Source organism: Canis aureus, chromosome 15 (assembly GCF_053574225.1).
Source record: "Canis aureus isolate CA01 chromosome 15, VMU_Caureus_v.1.0, whole genome shotgun sequence".
Lineage (NCBI taxonomy): Eukaryota > Metazoa > Chordata > Mammalia > Carnivora > Canidae > Canis > Canis aureus.
The window spans coordinates 36,622,190-36,640,552 of NC_135625.1; the positions used below are offsets into that span (position 1 = coordinate 36,622,190).

The 18,363-nt window shown below is 37.0% G+C and overlaps 1 pseudogene; it reads left to right on the forward strand.

Annotated features, from left to right (window-relative positions):
- The first annotated feature begins 9,738 nt into the window (after window positions 1-9,738).
- Window positions 9,739-17,182, forward strand: LOC144284158 (ATP synthase peripheral stalk subunit d, mitochondrial pseudogene; annotated as a pseudogene).
- The last annotated feature ends 1,181 nt before the right edge of the window (window positions 17,183-18,363 follow it).

Sequence of the window (18,363 nt, forward strand, 5' to 3'; positions counted from 1 at the left end):
TCTAACCTGGGGAAGGTGAGAGGGTATCCATCGAATACTGAAAAATACTTCTGTTCTTCAAGCAGTGGTAGAGAGAATTCAATAGACTCCTTGAAAAGAGTAGTGGAATGACAAAGACTTGAGATGAATTTCTTGTTAAAACATCAGAATTCAGTATAGTGTGAGTACACGTTAGATATAATACAGAACATATGATCTTAAAGAATGAGTGTTGAAGCTATGATTGGTGAGGGAAATTCAAGTGGTCTGGAAGATACCTGAAGGTTTTGTTGTTGTTGTTGTTGTTTCGTTTTTGTTTTTGTTTTTTTACCTGAAGGTTTTATTGGAGATTTTTGCTTGAATTCTGCTGAAGAGAAAAAAAAAATTCAAATGGAGTCTGTCAGGTCAGCATTTCTGGCCACCTTTTGCCTGATTATCAGCTCTAAGTAGGCAGTCTGTAGGGAAGCATGCACCCTGAGGTCTGTCTTGCTGATGCTTATCCTCCCCTACAACTCTCTCTCAGTGACCCTTTGTCCTTTATCCAGAAATGAGAATGGCAGACCAAGCTTAACAGAATTATTGGTAATAAGTTGGATGATGCTTTAGGCAGACTTCTAGGATGACCCCCAGTGAACTCTGCTTCCTCATAGTGAGTGTAGGCTAGATCTGGTAACTTTCTTATAACAAATACAGTACAACAAAAGTGCCAAAAGTGATTTCTGAGATTTGGCTGTAAAAGACTGTGACCTCCATTCGTGTATATTCTCTCTGGTTCTTCTCACTTGCTCTGATGAAGAAAGCCACCATGTTGTGAGCTGCCCTGTGGGAAAGCCCACATGGCCAGGACCTGAGAGTGGACCTCCAGGCAAAAGCCAAGCTTTAGTTCAACTGTTATAGCCATGTGAATTAGCATGAAGGATCCTCCTCCCCACTTGATCCTTGAGATGACTACTTCCCTGTGTAACCTTGACCACAGCCTGTGGGAGTCCCTGAACATAGGACCCATCTAAGCTGTGTTGGAGTCCCAACCCACAGAAACTAGGAGAAAATAAATGTTTTAAGCCACTAGGTTTTGGGGTAATTTGCTCCTTGTGTGGACCTTGCTTTAAGTGATTAACAAGCTTCTTTCAATTATTTTGTAAATCTGTTTTTAGTAGTTGAGGTAGGCATGATACAATACTTATGTGTGAAAGATGCTTTTTCCAGACATCCACAGGGCATTTCCTAAAAAGAGTATGAAAGAAGTATTTGGCTTCAGTTCCCACCTTCACCACTGTGGTGTAAGGGGAAATATATATTTGCCAGAAATCTGTTTCAGATTCTGAAAGATCTGAAAACAGTATCTGGCAAACCGTATCTAATCCTAGAACCTTTGGAATTTCCTGAGTGTTAAATAAGGAGTGATAGAAGCTTCTTTTACTATTTACAACAGGCACCGTTCAATCATACCAGGGTTTATGCATATAATGAGGTGACTCTTGTCAGGGTCCCCATATATATTCAGGAGGGGACTGGTCATCAGAAAAACCCAAGAACTAAAAGTGTCCCATAAACTCAAGGAGACATAAAAGGAAATGAGAGAGAGATAGATTCAGATAGTCTTGTGTTGGGCATGAGGAAGTCCCCAGGATTACTTTCTATGGACTGATGTTGAGAAACCAATATGAAGAGCTCCATCAGGGTGTGTGTACCACAGAGATATAGTAACACAGGACCATATGCTTCATTCACAAATCAAGCCTTATCTATAATCTCTTTGACACCAATGAGATTGGTTGGAGGTTGGAGGTAATGAGATGAGTAGGGCTTTGAAATAATTGAGACTTACTTTCTAACCTTGGTAACAGAGCTCTGTAAATGTAAATTAGGTTATGTAAAAATAAAGTTGCATTTCTTTATTTGGTGAATGAGATTTTATACCCGTTGTACAAGTATATTCTATAGAAAGCATTGCCCTTCATAAATTATATCTGCCCAGATTTACCCTGAGGCAGCAATAAGATATTGAGAAAAGAGCATGCATGGGCTTTGGCATCTGTCAGACCTGGATTTGAGTTGTAGCTTTATAATTTACTGTGCATGTGAGCTTATGAAATTTGCTAAATATTCCCTTGACTATTTTCTATGTATAAAATGTGGGCAATAATACCCATATCGTGGAATTTGCTGGAGGATATCATGAAATGAGACAAATGGAAGTCTTTAGCCCTATACCTGAGATGTGATCTATTCCACTTTCCAGTCGTTAGAAAATAACTGGGTCTTGACATCACAAGGCCAGCATTTCTAGATGTGGTTCTGAAAGTTCCTGCCTTGTCCAGAGTCAGGGGGAATAGAACACCCTGAAAGAATGACATAATGGCTGGTCATCAGAGCTTTGCAGTCTTCTTAACAGCATTGTGGTTCTCCCTCAGGCTCTACCATTTCATCATCCAAGGGGACAGCTTTCTAATCAGACTTATATTCTCCTCAATTCTTATAATAAAACCTAATAACTTAAAGATTCTATTATCTTAATTCCTTTGACTCTGAAAAATGACTAATTAACTGAATGAGTAACTTATTTAAAACAATTTAGGCATTAAATAATTTTCTTGGTTCAACATTTTCAAATTGCTTAGCACATGGCAGGAGCTGCATTCACCACAGAGGATGAAAACATGCATTGAACAAAGCCCTTTTCTCAAAGAGCTCACAATATAATACAGGAGACAGGCATAAAATAGTCAGTTAGATAAACATGTGATTAGTAAAATAAGGGAAGAGTGTGGGATCCCTGGGTGACTCAGTGGTTTAGCGCCTGCCTTTGGCCCAGGGTGTGATCCTGGAGTCCCAGGATCAAATCCCACATCGGGCTCCTTGCACGGAGCCTGCTTTTCCCTCTCCTTCTTCCTCTTCTTCTCACTCTCGGTGTGTCTCTCATGAATAAATAAATAAAATCTTAAAAAAAAAATAAGGAAGAGTGTTCAAGGTGCTAGGGACTTGGCACAAACATTAGGGGGCAGAGTGAGAATAAAACTAATTATTGAAACTAACATAATTTCCATACAACCTTTAACAACGGGGGTTGTTGAATCCATTTCAGAGATGGGAAAACTGAAAGTCAAAGACATTTCTAAATGCAGTGGTCGAGACAAGAGTGAGGCTGGGGAAAAGCAGCCAGCCAGGCCATTCTAAATACAAAGCCCATGCTTTACCCACTGTGCTTACACCACTTAGTAACTGCTTCCAGGAAGAGGACCAAAAAGAACCTTGCTATCCAGCTCTCCCTCACCTCAAGCATTTCCTCTGCAGTGACTTCTACATCTGCCACCAGATAATTCCTAAATGGTCCATTAAGAGCCACCAAGCGAGGACACTATATATTTTTTAAATTTCCCCCCCATTATGAGTATTGGTATTATTTTGTATTTATGCCTTTCTTTCCCAACTATATTAAACTTGACACATTTACTGTACATTTTTATTCCTTCCCTAGATCTGGTTGGGACAGAGAGTTTTCTCTAATTAGTTTATATATTAGAGTTTATGTTTCATTCTGGAACTGCCTGGAGACTCATTGGTGTTATAGGTGCAAGATAAATGTTAGTCATTATCATGATAAAACCTCAATAAACATTTAAGCAATGCAAAGTTATAATTTGGGGAGTTTATGGAGGAATCTGAAATAATTCAAATCATGAAAGATTCTATTACAAGAAGCAGCTAGGCTGATTTCAGGAACACACAAGGCTTTGTTCATTTTTACCCTGGCTCTCCTGCCAAAACACTATATTTTGACAGGCAAAAGCAATTAAAGTCACTGTTTTGGAACTTTGTTCATCTTCCTCACCACTCCTCCTTCTCATCCTCTCTCTCCATCCAATCTGTCATTAGCACACACATGCGCTGGCCTTGAGGTGGCCTCGGCATTGCTAAAGAAAGAGAAAAAGATTTTCTGGGAAAGAGGGAGACCTATTGTGGAATGTGAAGGGCTTTGCACCAGGACTCAAGGGCCCTAGAGGCTGCCTGTGCTTTCTGGTACTTGAAAGTGAGAGTAGCAGCAACTAAACCACAAGCACCAGTGCGCATCTGCTTGTAACGGCCAAGATCAACAGAAAAGTAGAAAGCCAACCATTGGTAAAAGGAGGAGGCCTAAGGAAATGCTGAAAAAGACTACTTGTGGCCCTTGACAAATGGTGAAAGCCTGGGTGAAAGCAAACTGAAAGGAAACTTTCAAAGGCTGTATCACAGCTTTTGTTCATGTGCATGGAGTAATATGTTGCATGCACATACAGAAAGATGCTTCTATAGCAAGAACCCTGTAACACCAAAGTGAGTGTTGCAGGGGAGAAGTGTTTCACTTGGTTTAGCACATTTGACTACCAGAATCTGGACTCTATAAGTAGGCTCTGACAAGTCAAAGGAACTAGCTATACATTTAATATCTAGAGAGATCTTGCTTTAAAGTTATTCTCCAGTTATATGAGACATCCAAAATTTAAATGTACAGCATGGTTAATTTTTACATAAATACACACCTGTACACATACCACCCTTGTAAAACTATACCCTCCCATTACATGTTCCATGTTTCTCTAATTTTTCCTCTTGAAGGGGATTCTTTACCAGTTGATTTTATGAAGTTGATTAAATATTTTGAGAAGTGAATAACCCCACATTCTTCAATGGTAATATAGAAAGGAATAACATAATGTGAATGTAATCCTGTGTATATGTGTGTGTTTATGTGTATGCATTCACTCTCCAGATCCTTCTCACCAGGAAACCAAGAGCCACTGCACCAGGCTTGCCCAAGGAATGGGCCTGACAGTCTGAACAGTCCGAATCTCTACTGTGGGTCTCTTCTTTTGTCCATTTCTTACTGCTTGTACCAGGGGTGAATTTCTTGTATCAGGCCTCTGCAAATGAGCTTTATGCACTTGTTCAAGATACATTCCTCACAATCTAACTCTTTTTCATTTGATTTGTAAGGAAAGACTTACTTTCTTCCAACATAACCACTGACATACTAGTAGTGGCATGGAATGTTGTAGTTCTCTAATCCATACCAGAATGGTCAATGTCTCTCTGCATTCCCCATGGCAGTCCCATTCTTTCTGTAGAGTCAACTTTCTCAGCAACTTCTGTGGTGATAAGTGGCATTTTAAACCTCTTTTTTCAGGTATTATCACTTCCTGCTTGGATTCTCCATTTTCAGAGTGCTTGGAAACACTCTGTGTGAAACTATTAAACATCCTTCTGGCAACAACAGCTTCAGTTGCAATAAGCGATTATTGGATGTCAATACCTTGTGTGTTTATAAGATGATGGTTACTATAATGCTTGTAACTAGAGTTTTGTATTTCACTAGTTAGTGCACCATTTTTATTTTTTTATGATTTTATTTATTTATGCATGAGAGACAGAGAGAGAGAGGTAGAGACATAGGGAGAGGGAGAAGCAGGTTCCATGCAGGGATCCTGACATGGGACTCGATCCCGGGTCTCCAGGATCCCACCCCAGGCTGAAGGCAGGTGCTAAACTGCTGAGCGACTGGGGCTGCCCAGTGTTCCATTTTTAGATTTTGACAATTATCCTGTGAGAAAGGTATTCTTCCTAGCTTTATCAAATGCATGAGGAGTAGGAAGAAAGTTAATCAATTCTGCCAACACGGGGCAGAACTGGGATTTGAATCTCAGGATTCTAATCCCAAATCTTATTCATGTTTTTTTTTTAAATATAAATATACTATATTGTCTCCTGCTAGAATAAATAATGATGGGGTAAGGAGCATAGAGTGAGCAGAGGACCCAGGAGAGTGGGCATCAAGACAGTTAAGTGAAAAAGTGGCTCATAAAGAAATGGAAATGGTGCAAATATCAAGGCATTTATAGATATTTTTTTAAAGAGAGTGTGTACATGAGTGAGTGTGAGCAGGGGGGAGGAAGCAGAGGGAGAGAGAGAGAGAGAGAGAGAGAGAATTACACAGGCTCTATGCTCAGCACAGAGCCCAAAGCATTGCCTTATCCCACAACTCTGAGATCATGACCTGAACCAAAATCAAGAGTCAGAGGCTCAACTGACTCAGCCACCCAGGCGTCCCTCAAGGCATTTATAGATTTCTAAGTGAGCTGACAACTATATCCCAATGTACGGCTATCAGACTAAAATGGTGCAAAAAGTGTGCTGGGCAAAGAAACCAAAGACCATGAATGAGTATATCCATCATACCAGAACACTCCATTCCTCACTGCAGCAATTGCTTATTACTTTCCCCCTAGCTCATCTACTCCCAAAACCAAAAATGCTGTTATCTCTATATTTCTTTAAACATTGTAAAAATAATAAAAAATAAAATTCAAGCAGAAAGCCCCTCAAACTATATCCAAGTCCTCAGGCATCTATTCATTTTGTGATTGTCTACTTCTATGTATGATTTCATGTATGGAATGGGGGCACTTAAAAAGCCTGCAAGTTACACAGATTTAGGATGGGCCTGTTGATGATGGGAAGGAAGAACAGCAATGTATGCTGTTTCCGGGTGAACCATGTGAGAGGCAAGGGTAGGAACATGGGAATGTATATTAAAAATATATAAAGCAGCATACCAACATAAATAGAAGATTATTTTGTAATTCTATTGCAATGAGCTCTCCAGCAGATTCTCAGCTCCATAACACAAGAGCTAATTAATTATTGTATTTACAATGCCTTACACGATATTTGGCATACTTTAGGTTCTCCATTAATATCTTTCAAATAACTAATGGAGGTTTTTCCTTGGTACAAAGTATGCCATTTTGGAATTAGAGGCATCTTAAAGACTGTCTCATACAACTGCTTGTACAGTTATAGAAAATTGGTCTCACAGAGGCTACATGATTTACCAATACCATCCAACGATATTAAAAGCAAACAAACTATAAAATTTGGCTCCAAAGATGGATTAGGTATTCATCAACAAGTATTTGAGGAACTTAGAGTTAATAAGTTACACTCAAAAAAGCACCTCCTTTAATTTTGAATTGATAAAATTCAAAATGAACAAATCAGAATGTTTAACCTGATTTACCAGATCAAAGTCTAGGGAGTTTGAATTGAAGTAGGCTCACAAGGAATGACTCTGCTGATGAAAAATAAGGATGGGGAAGGAGAGAAATTATTTTATACTATTCTGCACAATAAGAGCAAGTAACACAATTAATTTATTAAATTGTAGATTATTAGAAATGAGTTTAGACAATCAGTAGATATGGAAAGGAATAGTTTGGGGCAGTTGTGACTGGGTGTGCTACTGAGCTTACAGACTTTGTTATAACTTCCAAGACATACTTCATATATTATATACCTATTTTCTCTCCCTGATATATACATATGGGCTATGTGTGGTTAGTCAGATTATTAAATATCTAAACCTTAGAGTCTTTCTCTGAAAACTGGAGGATATAATGATTATTAGTTAAGAATGAATGGATAACCCATGTGATGCACCTTATGTCCTGAGCACTCACTCTAGGTAGGTAACATTGTAAAGAATAAGCAACAAGCAAGACATCTGGATGGCTCAGTCTCTTAAGCATCTGACTCTTGGTTTCAGCTCAGGTCATGATGTCAGGGTTCTGAAATCGAACTCTGCATTGGGCTCTGGGGTCAGCACAGAGTCTCCTTGTCCCTCTCCCTCTGCTCCTCCCCCACTTCTTTCTCACTCTTTTGAGTAAATAAAGTTAAAAATATTTTTAAAAATTAAAAAGAATATACTATATCTGAATTGAAATTTAAAAAGAAAAGAAAAAAGAAAAAGAATAAAGCAGTAAGTAACACCCCAGAGGGAAGATTGAGCAAGGACTCTGGTACCCTACAATCTCAGTGCCTATGCCCATTCTTCTTTCCGATATGGCTGTAGGGGCATGCTTTCAGATCTTTGAACTTTCATCTTTCATGAAAAAAAGTGTAGGTATGATAATGATTACACCCAGTTTCTCTGCAAGAATTGAGAAATATACATAGAAGAAACCAGCACTTAATTATCCCTTTGTGTATCTTTGGTTCCTTCATCATCTCATTTGTGCTTCTTCTTGATCCTAGTAGCCACCATCCCCTCCACCCCCCATCTCTGCTTTTCCTGGTTGATTGCAACCCATGGCTTATTCCCAAATAACCTGCCTTTTAGGATATCAGTCAAACTCTTCAAACATATGGACTAAAAAGACTCTAAAGTGTTATTCCTCCCTTAAGGTATGCATTTTAATGGCAATCCTTGAAAACTTAAAAGCCTTAAAAACCAAAAGAAATCAATGCTTAATGGTGGAATTTGAAGCATTATGACAGGGGAGAAGGAGCTGAAAGGGATTTTAGATTTCACTGAGTGCAACCAATTCATCTTATGGATGAGAAAACTGAGAGAGAGGGAAATGACAGGTGTCGCCTGACAGCCCCCAGCCCATAACTCGGGCAGAAACTCAAACTATAAGGCTCATCATAAGCTGCTCTGCCTCAAGTGCCATGTGCTGCTGAGCAGCAACTACCTTACCACTACAGTAAACATCTCCTGCCCTTCCTACCCACCACTCATATTCAACAATAGCTGGATCAGCTTCCTGGCCCCCAGACACCAGGAGTAGTACTCTTTTCTGGGCATCTCACCCTAAGGAACATTAATACTTTGCACCTAGAGTGGTGAGGAAAATGGTCAATGCCTTACTTGGAGAGTACTCACTAATTGACTGCTGTTAGACAGTGATGCATTATTCAGGAAATTTTCTGTTACAGGAAGGGATGGATTGGCATTCTATTCACTCTATACCACACAGAAGCAATAGCCAAGCCTTAAAAACATAAATGAGAAAAATAGAATATAAAAGTTGAAAAAAAAATAAATAAAAAAAAATAAAAAAATAAAAAAATAAAAAAATAAAAAAATAAAAAAAAAATAAAAGTTGGCCATTCCTTTATCTTGTTTTTCTCCACCCCAAACTAGCTATATAAAGGTCAGGGAAAAGAAGATTTTCACTTCAAGTATATGCCTTATGTCTGAGTCAGAAACTTGGACTTTAGTTTCTAATGGATAGAAGGAATGTTAAAACTGTCAAGCGCCCCCCAGGCAAATGAATTTTCTTGGGCCACTAGAGAAAATCATTGAATATACACACTACAAGGTGACCTATAAAATTGTGCAGTTTAACCAAACTTGAATCTGTTCAGCTCACTCAGTTTGACCTCCAGCTTGGACCCTGGATTGCCCCTACTTGTTACTATAGGTCCTGAGGAACATCAGTTTGATCTTTACCTAAGAAAGGGAAACCAATTGTCCTGGAAGGACCATTTCCAAACAAAGGAAGGTTGGAGAGGCAAAGCAATTAGCTGAGAGAATAAATTATTTAAAACCACAAGTCCAGGAATGGAGGATGGGACAGGGAGTTAGAATCAGGGAAAGTAGGGAGATCATATTTTAGAGACATCAAGGGAGAAAAAAGTAAAAATGATGAGAAGAAACTGCAATAAAATCATCAAAGGAAGATCAGAGAGGAGGCAAGTGAGGAGCATAAAATAAAAAGAATTTGCATAAAAAGGGATTAAAAAGAATTGAAAAAAATTACAAATTAAAAGATCTAATAAAGATTACTGGAAAATAAATGAACATGCAATAAGAAGGGTTCTGCATGGAACAATAAATACATTACAGTACTGCGAGGGGAAAACATCGCAGAGAAACCTCAGAGCGAAGAAAATAAGAGAGGAACAATAATTTAAAGTTCAGCCCACAGAGGAACCAAGAAGATGGAGATAAAAAGGATAAAGGAGGCGAGTAAGTGACAGATATTAATACAATACACAGAAGGCATGAGAGAACCATTCAAAGCAGGAAAGAACCAGGGTAGGTGACAGGCACAGGCACGACAGGAAATGCATGCTGCACATAGGCAGAGCTTCTTTTTTCAAAAAAAAAAAAAAAAAAAAATCTGAGAAAGCATTCAATATTGCTTAGATAGCATTGACAGGATGATAAAGGTATTTTCAAATTTGTAATTAAGAGTTTATTCACGCATAAAAGCAGCTATTGCAATATTAGAAAAGTAAAGTCAGGGACCTTTTTATCTTTGTAAATATCTAGAAAGCCAACTCTGTCTGCATGCACAATTTAACATTATCTACCTCCATGAAGGAAGTACCCTGGGATTTTGTATTCAAATATCAAGGGAAAATGGTTTTCATTTTTCTCTTCATTCATCTGACATGACTTTCAGGACACTTGGAAGAACAGGACTGGCTTCTAAGTATAAGGCTGTCAACAGCATGGTGATTTTCTTGCACTGTACACTTCCTCCGACTTCAAGACCCACGCAACATTCTAAAGTAGAAAAAGAATTGCCTCTGCCACAATGTCCAGGTGTCCCTGTCTCAAGTAGCTAAGTGTCAGCTACTTCTGGCATCCATTATTTTGGACATACCTATATCAGTGCAGCCTTCATATGTATCAAAACTGCAGGCTGTTGCTTTGAGACAGAAGACTTCTCTCTCTCACCTAAACCATGTGTGGGGGGCTCTCTTCATTCCATTCCTTGGATAAGCCCAACATTATATTTCAAGAATCATCCAGATTTGAAGCCTCAACGAATGTTAGAATAGAAGGATACTGGAAGTATCAAAGAAGCCCTACTCTTATTTCACAGATGGAGAAGTCAAGGTCAACAGTGATGATATGACTATCTTTATCCAAAGGTGTCTCTAATATATCAGAACCCTTTCTACAGGTGGTTTATAAGGAACACATTGAAAACATGTTATTATATTTAGATGGATTGTGTAAAAAATAATCTTTCTAAACCTTCATAGGAAAGTAAAGAAATTAACATAAAAAATGAAGTGCTGTGAAGTACTTAGGTACATGGAAAGGTCAAACATATTTTATTGCGTTAGGTCCAGGGGCATCCAGTCTTCCTTGATTCTCAGTGCCCTTAATGTCTCACTAATTTTTTATGGCATTCTTGGGCAAAAAAAAAAAAAAAATCCTAAAAAGTAACAAAAAATTAAAAACAAAAACAAAACAAACAAAAACACCTAGATGTTCAGTTTATTTAGAAGGAAAAAAGACAGGTTCAAATAACCAAGTACTTATTCCTTAACAGCCTATTAGCTGTCTGAAAAAGTAATACACATGAAATGAATGACAAAAAGATATGCTTATTTCATTCTTAACTCCAGTACTAATGGGATGTGTGCCCATGTTGGCCACTGCACAAATTCTCAGACTTGGAATCAGATTGCATATTGCCATCCTCATTCTTTTTCATGCCAGTTTTCACACCATATTTGATTTTTATCATACCTGCCAAAACAAAGGATATATGATATATGCCTTTGAATGGAAAGTAGCATGATTTTGGGTTGAAACTATGAACTACCTCTAGCTAATAAACAGTGTCTAGTAAATGTCAACTATTATTATTTTTACTTTGAACATCTAAAATATCCCATTATGCCACTGTCAGCTCACTGTGGTGTCTTTGTGCCACTTTTGCACTGGGTTTGGGATCCACAGCTCAAGGTCCTTGCTTTGATCTTACAGGATTATTTATTTTTATTAATGATGACAAAGGGAAAGAGTTTAAACCCTGAAAATGAAATCAAACCAGCTACCTTCTCTATTATACTGTATGATGAACAGAAATTTTCTTGTCTCTATATTTTCAGTTAACAGTTTCCTAACCAGCCTGCAGGGTTATCTTCAGGTCTGGAGTCAATCTAGATCTGGACCAAAACTCTAAAGTCATCTAGTTAGATCCAAACCATTGAATGCATATTCAAAATTTGTTTTCATTGCTTTGATGAATTTCCAAAGCAGGAGGCAAGAAAGCATATTCTATAAAATATGAAGAACAACTTCAACTAAATTCCTCCTAATAATCTAATCTATCTTCATAATAGTAGTATAGCATCACAGTAATTTCCCTTCTAATACCTGCTTTGATCCTCACAACACCATATGAGGTGGGCAAAGGCATCATCAGTACTTCTATTTGACCTACTGTGGCTTTATAATAAAAGTAGTAAGTAATCAATACAAAAATTGATACATCAGAAGGCTTTATTGCATACCTACCTTATATCATCACCATTATTCCCGAAAATGCAGGATTCAAGAGAAGTATGAAACATGCTTCCTCCCCTAAAGAAGATTTTATGCTCACTGTTGTGAAAGAAGGTACACACACATAAAACAATTAACAAATTATTATAGGAGACAATAGCAGACAATTGTGTTACTGGAACAATTAAAGAATGGATCAACATATAATAACTGGCAGCTGTGCAGGGCTGACAATAAATACAAAGTGAGTTAAGCCAGAGAGAGATTGATGTGGCTGCAGTCATCCAAGAAGCTTTACACTCAGTGGGAAGGTCACTGGTTGAGAATCTCAAGGACAATCCAAGTCCACTTATCTAATTTGTATCTGGAATAACTGGAAGGGCTGAAAATATTAAGAACACCCATTTTCAGTTACAGTTTTGTTATTGTTGTTAATAGTCAACTGGTAGCAAAGTTGGTGGTTACATACTACTCTTCATATGGCAATCAAGAGATTCTAACTGCAAGTAGACTCAAATAGATGAATCTTTTTCTGTGACTTACTAGAAGTATATTCAGAGTTTAACACAATTAAAATGAGGGCAGGTATTTATTTTGTTTTGTTTTGTTTTGTTTTGAACTAGAGAAAATAGACAAATAATGAGAGAAAGGTGGATAAAAGAGAAATACTGGAATCAGAATCAGAATTTATGCCAGCCAGATTTAAGAGGAATATCGCATCTCAAAAGTCAGCAATAAGTAAGGTACAGAAAACAATCAACTAAGTCAAAGACACTTTTGAAAATGATTTGTATTACACTCTACCTGAGAGAGTAGACAGCATGTAATGAAGAAGCAAGGGAACAGATTCTGGATCTCTCCCCAGAGGCCCGATGGTTTGAGTGGGAATATAAGGTCTCCGATCTCACCATTAGATGAACAACGCAGTCATTGAAAAAAAAAAAAAAAAGTTACCTTCTCATCAATTACTGTAAAATAATCAACTATCTCTTCCTTACCTCTTAAATGTCATAGTTCAAAAGCATGTGTGCCCACTTACGTCTTCTTATTCTACACTATCATCCTTGGCCATATCATCTACTCCTACATCCTCAGCTACCATCTAAAATTTAAATGCTACATGAGATACATGCCAACCTTTACCCTTAACCCAATTCAGTGGGTACTGAATATTGGGCATCTCTCTCCGGTAACTCAGTCTCAGTATGAATACATTTGAAATTATTGCTTTCCTCTGTCTGACTGTATGTATCTGTGTATCTCCAGTTTTGTGAATGGGGCATGATCTGCCCAGCCTCCCCATCAGAAGCCTTGGAGCCATTTCGATTCTTCTCTCCTGCTTATGGCCACATCCAATCATTCTCCTACCACTTCTCCTTTTCCTTTTTCTGCCTTCCATCTTTCCTTCCTTCCTTCCTTCCTTCCTTCCTTTCTTCTTCCCCCCCTCTTTATTTTTAAGTTTATTGATCTGCACCAAACTGTACATATGTAATGTATACAATTTGACAAGGTTGAACATATGCATACACCCATAAGACCATCGCCACAATCAAGATAATGGACATATCAATCACCTCCAAAAGCTTTCTTGTGGTCATTTGTTTGTTTATTTCTTTATAGTGAAATATTTAACCTGACATTTTCCCTTTTGACAAACATAAGTGCATGATACAGTATTGTTGACAATAGGTTTTATGGATTATGACATATCTTTAGAACGAATTCATCAGGTACAGCAAACTATATACCAATTGAACAATGACTCCCCATTTCCCCCACCTCAAATGGTTATTGCAATAATTAAATGTAATTATCTATACCAAATGTAATGGAAAGAGGCCAGTATATACTATACCTTAAGTAAGTGTTACCTAGTATTGGCATTACTCATTATACAGGAAGAGATGATTGGGAGAATAACCTGTGGTGGGACCAGCTAGCCTTAAAAAGGTCACAACTCAAGCAATAATCAAATAAGGAAATTATATGGAAAGTTTTTTGATAAACATGATTTTTTAAAAATATGATGGAAATAAGGTTATATACTAAAATGGCATGGAAAAGACAAAGCACCACATGAATTCATGGTTTTAGCTAAATTCAACACAAAGGAATCCTAAAAAAGTCATTTTATAAAGGAAAATATAAAAGAAAGACCTTTTGCTTGGTATTGATTACACAATGACAGTGGATAAAAGTTATAAAGACAAATTATCAACTCATCCTTAAGTTACAAAGAAAATGAACTTTAAGTTAAATGAATACGTGAATGAATGGATAGGTAGAATAGAATACATATTGATAAAAGGGAATTAGAGTCTTAGAGAGATATAAAATGTTTTAATGAGAACACCTTTTGTTCTAAATGAGCTCAAAGTACTGAGATCACTGATATATAAGCAAAGAACTCTGAGAATGCATAAAGATGTGTAATGCAATTTTCAAGAAGTGGAAGAGGTGAATTTATTTAAATTGCTAAAAATGAGTTTGATATCCATTCTGGTCCACAGTTCAGAACTAACTACTAAAAGAGTATTTTGTGGGCATTTAGGAAAGGAAGTAGGGATCTAATGAGAGAATAGAAGTATCTTTAAAAGAAAATTATCTAGGACAAGGGAAGGGAGAGACTTGGTTTACTCTGACGATTATGTTCACTTTAGGCACCACTTTTTTAGAGTGATAATTTGGAGGCCAATTAAAATAGATTGGAATAACAGGGAGGTTCAAAGAAACACTTATGAGAAGGAATAGTTGGACAAAATTATAGCAAAATTATGTGCAATTTCTAAGGATTGTTATTTTATTGTTATTTTTTAAAACACATTTCTATATAATCTTAAATATTAGAACTAAATATTTATGGAATAAGCATTAACTATTCCTTCCCTTTTTTAAATGTTTTTTTTTCTGTTTTTAACACCTTTATGCACATGTAATTTGTATACCATATAATTCACCCATATATATAATGGGAAAAAATATTTGCAAATAATTTCTGATAAGGGGTTAATATCTAAAATATAAAGAAGTCACACAACTCAAAGGTTAAAAAAAATCCAATAAAAAATGTGCAAAAGATCTGAATAGATCTTTCTTCAAAGACATATGAGTGGCCAACAGGCATATGGAAAAGTGTTCAACATCACTACTCATCAGGTAAATGCAAATCAAAAGCACAATGAGATCATACCTGACACCTGTTAGAATGGTAAATTGTCAATTTCTCTTCTCATTTCTATAAGGCTTTGGGGTCATGTATATTGATGTTTTGTTATTAGGTGCATACCTAATTGTAATTGTTCTATCTTTCTGGTGGATGAATCCTTTTATCACTAAGTTTCCCTCCAATTATAGTTACATTCTTTGTTTTGAAGCCTTTGTGTCATGTTAGTATAGCTACTCCATTTCTCTGTGGCTACTGTCTGCATGATATAATTTTTCTAGCCTTTTACACTTAATCTACTTTTATCTTCAAATCTAAAGTGTGACTCTTCTAGACAGCATGTAATTGGATTTTGATTTTTGTTGTTGTTGTTTTAATCCAGTCAGACAAACTCAGATTTTTGACTGGATTTTGTTTGATCCATTCACACTTAATATTATTTTTTATATTGTTGGATTTATGTCTGTTGTTTCAGTTTTTCTTTTGTATATGTCTTGTGTGTCATTCGTTCCTCTCTTATTGCCTATTGTTTTACATTAAGCAAAGATTTTCTAATATTAAATTTCTTTCATGATTTTTTCACTTTTTATAAAATTTAAGTTTTTACTGGTTACTCTACAGTTTGCCTTACACATCTTAACTAATCAGAATCAGTTTCAGTTTTCTAGTATCTTAATTTTAGTAAGACACATAAACTTTATTGACATATAGTTCTATTTCTTGTCCTCCCTCTATGAGATGATTATTGTATGCATTACATCTAGTAATGTTACAAACTGAATAATACACTGTGATAATTATAACTTTACACAATTTTGTCTTTTAAACCAGCTGAGAAAAGAGCAAGTATATGTTTATGACTTTTGATACATTTTCTTTTATAACATTTCTGACAGATTCCAATTGCTATCTCAACTTTGCTCTCGCCCACCATATCTTTCTTTACTTTTAATTATTATTTCCTTTTGTTCCTTAAACTTGTTTATTACAGCTACTTTCAAGTCTTTTTTCTTAAATATAGTGTCTAGTCACTTTTCCAGGAAGTATATGTTGTGTGATTTTTGTTTGTTGTTTGTCTGTTTTTCTGGCATATGGATCATACTTTCCTGTTTCTGTGCATATTTTCTCTCTCTCTCTCTCTCTCAACTGGACATTTTTTTTTTCAACTGGACATTTTAGATAAGATATTGTAGCAACTCTGAGTACTGCTCCCCCTTCTGAGGCTTGTTATTGTTACTTGCTTGTTCATATCTCTAGTACTAGTTACTTTAGTTACATATATCTCTCTTTTAATGTTAAACTTCTGATACTGTTCCTCAAGGAGGCATAGCTTTGGATATGTCCCAGAGCTTCCAGATAGAAGCATATCCTGGACAATCCTTGTTTTTAGCCTTTTGAGAGCCTAAGCTAAAAACCCAGACAAGGCTGCTGTGGACTGTGGGCCACCGGGGTCGGTGAAGGATCTCAAGACGGCTGGGCGAAAACTTGCTCTAAAAGCCATTGACTGGGTAGCTTTTGGGGAGATCATACCCCGAAACCAGAAGGCCATTGCTAACTCCCTGAAATCCTGGAATGAGATGCTTACCTCCAGGTTGGCTACTCTTACCGAGAAACCACCTGTTATTGACTGGGCTTACTACAAGGCCAATGTGGCAAAGGCTGGCTTGGTAGATGACTCTGAGAAGAAGTTTAATGCCCTGAAGATTCCTGTGCCAGAGGATAAATACACTGTCCAGGTGGATGCTGAGGAAAAAGAAGACGTGAAAAGCTGTGCTGAGTTTTTGTCCCTTTCAAAGGCCAGGATTGAAGAATATGAAAAAGAGCTGGAGAAGATGAAGAACATAATTCCATTTGATCAGATGACCATTGAGGACCTGAATGAAGTCTTCCCAGAAACCAAATTAGACAAGAAGTATCCATATTGGCCTCACAAGCCAATTGAAAATTTATAAACTTGAGTTGAGGAGAAAGCCTCGGCCCTCATATTATAAACTTTGGACATTAAAAATAATGATATGGTGAAAAAAAAATGGCCAAGCCCACTTAGACTTCTCACTTACTCACCTGAGAGTTAAAAAATGAGTTTTGTTTAAGCCACCATATTTGTGATTATTATGTGTTAATAGAAAATTGATAGGGTTAACCAGTCTCCAGTATTATCCTATTCTAATCTATTCTCTGAGGAATCTTTCTAAAAGGGAAATCATATGGTCATTCTTCCTTGCTTCCCAGCAACTTTAGAAGAAAATTTGAATTTAGCATAACATCCAAGGCCTCACCAAATACATCACCTTGCTCAAATCGAATGGTGAATTTGCACCCTTTTACTAAGCTAGGCTGCCATCCATCTCCATGTGATGGTACAAAACACTCTGGTCCCTGCATGAATTTAAAATTAAATGTGAACTCTTTACTTTCATCAGTTAGCATCTACAGTCTGCTCTTCCCCTCTACTTCCTGAGTTTATCTAGTATCATTTTCCTCTTGCTTATTACACTCCAGATGCACATGTTTTCTTCATGTAGCCTTTGGATTTCCTCTTCCCTTGACTGAAATGCTTTTTCCAGGTCATTGCGTGGCTGGATAATTCCTTGTCATTCAGATATTACCTTAAATGGCACATCTTCAGAGATGCCCTCCATGAATACTTCATCTAAAAGAGCCCTGAGGTCACTCTCACATCATCCCATTTTACTTTAATCATACCACATAACTACTGATATATTTTCTTGATTATTTTATTTGCTTCTTTCCACTCCCCCACCAACATATAAACACACACACACACACACACACACACACGCTAAAATACTGGCTCTATTAAAACAAATACCTAGATCATCTTGTTTAACTACATCCTTACTTTCTAGAAAAAATCACATAGTAGGCACTCAATGGTTGAATGAAATTAACTGTGATTGTCATCACTGTGGGTACAAGGTCTCTAAGAATGGTTTCACAGTGCCCAACCTGCTCAACCATACAGAGGAGGCATCCACTGAGGGGTAAAGCACAAAAAAAAAACAGCCCTGTTTTACGACTATGATTTAATCTTCATAAGAGAGTTATAGAGCTATTGGAGTCAGTAAGATGTTTTTACCTGAACCAATTTCTCCCAGTGCTCAAGATTATATGATGTATTGCCTTAGCA